Below are 6,667 nucleotides of genomic sequence, written 5' to 3'. Positions count from 1 at the left end.
TACTATCCATAAAATGTGACAAATATTATCGTTCACTTTAAATAGGTAGGGTAGGTAACTCAATTTTTAAAAATAATCCATTTAATATAATAATAATAATAATAATAATAATAATAATAATAATAATAATAATAATAATAATAATAATAATAATAATAATAATAATAATTTGTACATTAATATCTTTGAGCAATTAATGTAAACGATAATATTTTTTTTGCTTTAGTATATCTAAGAGATAGTTACAGAGTTGCGATCAATAAGCAGACAGTGACATTGATTATGTTTGCTGATGAGTTGATAAAATTTTACTCATGAATTTGTCCCCCCACTTCACTTTCTTGGAGAGAACAGCTTTTTTTTTTTTTTTTTTTTTTTTAATGTTTCTTACTATCCCAATTATATATTTTTCAATGGGATAATAAGAAACATGCAGCAACGCAACTTTTGGGGGAAATAGAGGACGTTCAGGTATGAGTATTTCGTTGTAAGATATCCAAGCAAATATCTAACAAGGAAGGGTCACGCAGTGGCTCCGCTGAGATCCGAACGAGACAATTGTGTTTGCATTTGAAATGCTATAACTAGACGAATCCCAAAGTTATACGTGCCACCGGGAGGAATATCGTGAGTTACAACATATTTTGTACTGTAAGAACTACAAAAAAAAATTACATGGCAGAATAGTTTGAATCGAGTCATTTGTTCGGAAACGGTTGGGTAAGTGGAACACTCGGCCAACACGTATCCCATCATTTTCAACGACAAACTTTTTGGGGTAAAAAACTTTGTCCCAGGGTCCCCCGCAGGGTCCCAGACGGGGTCCAACTCAAAATTTTCAAATGGCAAGAGGGGTTAAGTGGCACATCATTTGAAAGCTGTTGTAAAATGAAAGAAAATGCAGCAGGTCTCGACTCTCTACAACAACCCTGTGCAAAATGGCGACGGGTCAAAGTGTAAACAAAAACAATTGAAAAGTCCATGGTCACCCCTATAAATCGGAAATGGTGAGACAAATGTGAAAACAAAAAAGGATGTGTGGTATTATTTTCAAAGTATAACGATTTAAGTGAAAACGTCTTGTCCCAGGGTCCCCTCATAGTCCCAGGTGGGATCCAACTAAAAAATTTCAAATGGCAAGAGACGTAGGACATCGTTTGAAAGCTCTTGTTAAGTGAAAGAAGATGGAGCACGTCTCGACTTTCTACGACAACCCTGTCCAAAATTGCGGTGGGTCAAAATGTAAACAAATTGGAAAACAATCCAAGATGGCCGCTTAAAACCTATATCGAAAGGATAAGTATACCAAACTGCTGAAGCTAGGAAAACATATTTGGCATTAATGTTGATTAGTAAGTGACCAAAATATGCAAAATGTTCAAAAACGCGACATCTTGAATTCAAAATGCCGCACTATGTATCGAACGCATATCCAGCTCACACCACTGGTGTTGGAGACGTGAACGTTTATGGTTAGTAGTCCACAAAATATCAGAGTATAATCTGTAATCCAATATGGCTGCCAGCGTGAAAAATGAGTTTGTATATAAACATGTTATTTCTTGGAATACTGTACCAAGCCAACAAAGTTTGACGCAGTTCGATGTACTGAAATGACTTACATATGTTTGGTACTACTTGCCAATCTTGCAAATGATTTTTTTTATTTGGTATTGTTTGAAGTATTGAGATCAAACCAACGAATGACATACAAATGTAACCATCACGAATACGTTACAATAGAGCCCCCAACTTACTGGTGCAGCAAGTTCTTTCTGTATGAACTACGTATGACAAAATTAGAAAAATACCCCAAGGTATTCAACTTTTTTTTTTTTCACTATGAGTAGGAAGTCATAGTTGTGTGTTCATCGCATATTCGTTATATTCAAGTAAATAATGTCGAGAGAACTGTGAAGAACGTGCATTAAGAAGAAACCATATATGTGTTGTTACCGAATGAAATAATAGTTGAAGTGAATCGAAATTCAATTGTTCTTTAGTCTTCCTAGTATTTCTAAATACATAATACAGAAAAATAGAGATTTAGATTTGTACTGTTATGAATGGCATAGGTTTTAAGCGGCCATCTTGGATTCAAGGTGGCCATAGTTTTTTATTTACATTTTGACCCGCCACAATTTTGGACAGGGTTGTTGTAGAGAGTCGAGACTTGCTCCATCTACTTTCATTTAACAAGATCTTGCAAATGATGAGCTTCTTAATCCCCCTTGCCATTTGAAAATTTTGAGTTGGACCCCGTCTAGGACCCTGCGGGGGACCCTGGGACAAAGTTTTTTTTTTACCCCAAAAAGGTTGTCGTTGATAATGATGGGATACGTGTTGGTCGAGTTTTCCACTTACCCAACCGTTTCCGAACAAATGACTCGTTTCAAACTATTCTGCCATGTAATTTTTTTGTAGTTCTTACATTACAAAATATGTTGTAACTCACGATATTCCTCCCGGTGGCACGTATAACTTTGGGATTCATCTAGTTATAACATTTCAAATGCAAACACAATTGTCTCGTTTGGATCTCAGCGGAGCCACTGCGTGACCCTTCCTTGTAAGTAAAGATATCCGAGTCCTGGGGATCCCAAGCGAACTTTGAGTGCGAGACGGATGGGTTCTCTCTCACCAAACTATATAACTTTAAAGTGCATGCTGGTTCTAAGTGATTCCTTCAAACAACCGACTACGATAGGTTACATAGTTCTCGAACTATATAGCTTTAAAATTTCTTTTCTGTCGTTTTTGACAACTTAAACTAACTTTTTAGAAGGATTCATGTTCTACCCTATGATTATTATATATATATATATATATATATATATATATATATATATATATATATATATATATATATATATATATATATATATTAAAAATATTTTCTTTCGAGATCCCATACATGATGACTAACTCCGTTGTCGCCATTATTTCAGCACTCGGTATGTCATTAAGCGTAAGAAATATTTTTTACTGAAAGAAAAATCAATTTCAATAATAATCATAACTTTTTAAATAAAACATAGCAGGATAAATGATAGGAAAAATAATATTTTGAAAATTAAAAAAAAATTATGGAAAAATCGCCTTGATGATGTCCTTTATAAATAAGAAGACAACAAAGGAACTATACTACTAAAGTAAATGTAGTATTGGGAACAACTTACCAATTTATGAATCCATTTACTACATAAATGAGAGCAGTTTGTCTCAGCAACAATCTATGCATACTAATAGATATCAATAGACAGAAACACCATTTAAAATCCACTATCATTAACTTAAAAGGATATTAAGGTGCTGGTTTAGCTTTATGTTTAATTGCAAACGACAAGTATTCCTTGGCACTATAGGTGTTCTTTTTAGATTAACTAACCTTACACGCGGCTTGAAAAATTGTTATACCAATCTTATACCAACAAACATTCACTACATACATGAATTACTTCGTATATGTGGAGCTTATTATCAAAACGTCCCTTGTTCACACTACAAAAATTTTGGCAAATCGAAAAAAAAAATAATTATTTTAAAAGGTTATTAAATATCATAAGATTTAGTGTAGGAATTCTTTAAACTGTTATTGCCTTATTTTATAAACAAATTCCATTATTCAAGACACAAGTAATGAGTAATAAAGGTATTTAATTTGGACAAGGGACATTTTGAAAGCAAATCTATCGGACAAGAGACAATTTGATGCAAAATAATGAAAATGTGAATATTTTATTCAGTTTAATATTTCGTATATTTGTACATCGAAAACCCATATTTACGCAATTATTGTATTCTATATTTTTAGCCGTTTTACAATGATTACAATAAATTGTATTCGAAACTGAATTAAAACAATGGGATATAAAACATTATTGAAGTGTTCCTTTACAAAACGTTTCTTGTCCGTTCTTGATTCAAAATTCAGATAGTGAATAAATTAAGATTTATTTTGTTCAATTTTGCTGTTCCTTGGTTTTAAAATCCATAGGAAAGCTGAAAATATGTTTCTTAACCCATTACCCGCCAAAACTCTCGCATCTTTGTTAATGTCATAAAATGTGTTTATTCATAACTGTTTGAGATATAAAGACGCAAAATTAATGTTAAAATAGAAATAGCCGATATAGTTCAGGAAATACAACCCGTCCCATTTTTGGGACAATGGCAGAATACGTAAGCATTTTATATTTGCATTTCACAAACGTCCTTGAAATTGGGAAATTTATGCAATTGTTCCAAATGAATACACATTTGCACACTTATATGTTTTACATACATGTAATTCTAAATTACTTTATTGTTATCCTAAAGGAGTTTGTACACTTATATTGCACTTATCTTTATGAATTTGTTAGTTCATCTCCGTTATGATTCCGTTTCACAATGAGAATTTCATTTTCTTTATCAAATCTATGGTGCATGAAACCACGTTTTGTTTCTTTCTACATCTGATTGTTGTTCATCAAAGGGCAGGGGTCGATGTCATCATTATCTTACTTTTCTAATAAATTCACAATTTCACCCACTGTAAGGGAAGGCTTATACAATGTCATAGTGTTCTACAAAATGCAACTTTCGTTACTTACCACCAGCATCTAATTATATTTTTAGAATTACCAATATTGGATAAGACTGAACTATAACTCACATAAGAAATAATACTAAGGTAACCAGCCAATGTCCAAATTTTGGGACGCTTGAAATAAATGTATGAGAAATTTAACTAAATGCACTTATGTTGCATAGCAGACGATCATATTACTTTGAGATACATGTTGTTATAGAACAAACGTTATTTTATTGAATATGCGGTACAAATATTACGCTAAAACGGAAAAAAGTTTGCACAGCTGAAAAATGCAAATTCGACATAACGTGGCGCCATATCTTGGCCATCGTATTATTAAAAGTTTGGAAGTAACTTCTGTATCATGCAGAAGAGACTGTAAACAAATGAAAGGAAATGAAATATCGGAGTATGTTTAGTACAAGGGGTCCAGAAACACGTAAAAAACACAAAATTTACAGGAGAAATGAGTGATGCAAGTACTTAGACGTAACATAACGTAACCAAATCTAAGCTAACCTAACATAAACTAACGTAAGCAAACCTGAACTAACCTAAACTAACGTAATATTAGTAGAAATAAGCGAAATTCTATCATTTTTTGGAAAATTATGAGGGACTCCTACACTAATATAACATAAACTAAACTAACCTAACGTAACCTAAACTAGCCTAACCTAACTTAAACTAACCAACTCTACCCTAAACTAACCGAATGTGGGCAGAAATTACAAAAATAGTAACATTTTTTAGAGAAAAGAGCTGGACCCCTTCTGCTAAACATAGGCCGAAATATCTTTCCAAACACTTTCAACAAGTAGTAAAAAAACGTCCCGAAAAAGGGACAATGGCTGACAATGGGTTAAGGATTTTGAAATTAAATCAAAGTAATTACAGCTAAAATTAAGAAAGGATTCCTAGTTTAACCCTTACCTAAAATTTGAATGAAATATGGAGAAGAGACGTTTTGAAAATGAACTCTTCAATAAAGTTATCGCACAAATCTTTTGTCCATTTTTCGAGTCAAATCTTTTGTCCAATAATAATAATTGCTTCCTAATTTTCTTGCAGCTTAACTGTTAAGCTCAAGAAAATGAGAGACCAATTCTTCTTCTTCTTCTTCTTCTTCTTCTTCTTATTATTATTATTATTATTATTATTATTATTATTATTATTATTATTATTATTATTATTATTATTATTATTATTAAATGAAGCATACTGTTATTTCTCATTACAATCATCTGGAATATCTAACACAATTAGGCCTAACAGAATAAAATGCTAAGTTTCAACATTGTAGACTTTCTTGTGTATAAGAAAAATAGCTATCCTGATTGGCTGAAAAGAAAGAAAAAGTTTCCAAGATTTTTTTGAATGTCCATTACTTTAGGAGAAATTAGCATAGGCGAAACATGGATTCCTATTTAGCCTAAATTGGCAGGCGAAAATCGTATCATTTATCTGTCGCATCTGTACGTTAGTCGAAAACGAGGATTAGTCTAAACGATGCAACATCATAACGTAAAGCTATCATTAACTCCTTAGTTTTAATTTCAAATATTCAGCGCACAAGGGATTCAAGTTCAATTTGGTCAGTTTAGACATATTTCATTTATGAGATCTCTACATGAAGTTCCTTTCAGTACTTAAAAATCCATGTCTAGACGTAAATAACTCTCATGATGTAAGACGTAAAAGACAGTGTTCACTTTTCTATGTATTTAAACGGAGTGTACAAATCTTATGTCTCTTTTTCTCACAATTTGGATTTGAACCCCTTATACTCTGAACGTACTATACATTGTCACTAACGTGTTCAGGGTTGTATCTATTTCTTGGAAACGTAAGGGTATATTGAAAAATTTAAGGAGTTTAATAGTAGGCCATATAAAAAATATTGAGCCTTATGCGCACGCGATGACGTAAGTGTCCCAAATCTCAGGGTATATGAATCGCCCTAACGCCATTTGAAAGCTGACAGTTGAAGTTAGTAGTTGTGCAAATGTGTTGGAATTCTTATAATCAGACGTGCGCCGTGAAGATAATTGAACTTTCCGCAAAACTGCTACATTTTACAATTTCATTTCG

The 6,667-nt window shown here is 32.6% G+C and overlaps 1 long non-coding RNA gene across 1 annotated transcript in view; it reads left to right on the top strand.

Annotated features, from left to right (window-relative positions):
- The window catches only part of LOC145686313 (uncharacterized), a 150,921-nt gene that overhangs the window by 46,927 nt on the left and 97,327 nt on the right, over nt 1–6,667 (top strand). The gene's annotated exons all lie outside the window — the stretch shown is intronic.

Source organism: Thermobia domestica, chromosome 1 (assembly GCF_964235325.1).
Source record: "Thermobia domestica chromosome 1, izTheDome1.hap1.1, whole genome shotgun sequence".
Lineage (NCBI taxonomy): Eukaryota > Metazoa > Arthropoda > Insecta > Zygentoma > Lepismatidae > Thermobia > Thermobia domestica.
The sequence above is the reverse complement of the archived record's forward strand: the minus strand, read 5'-3'. Positions and strand labels throughout refer to the sequence as shown.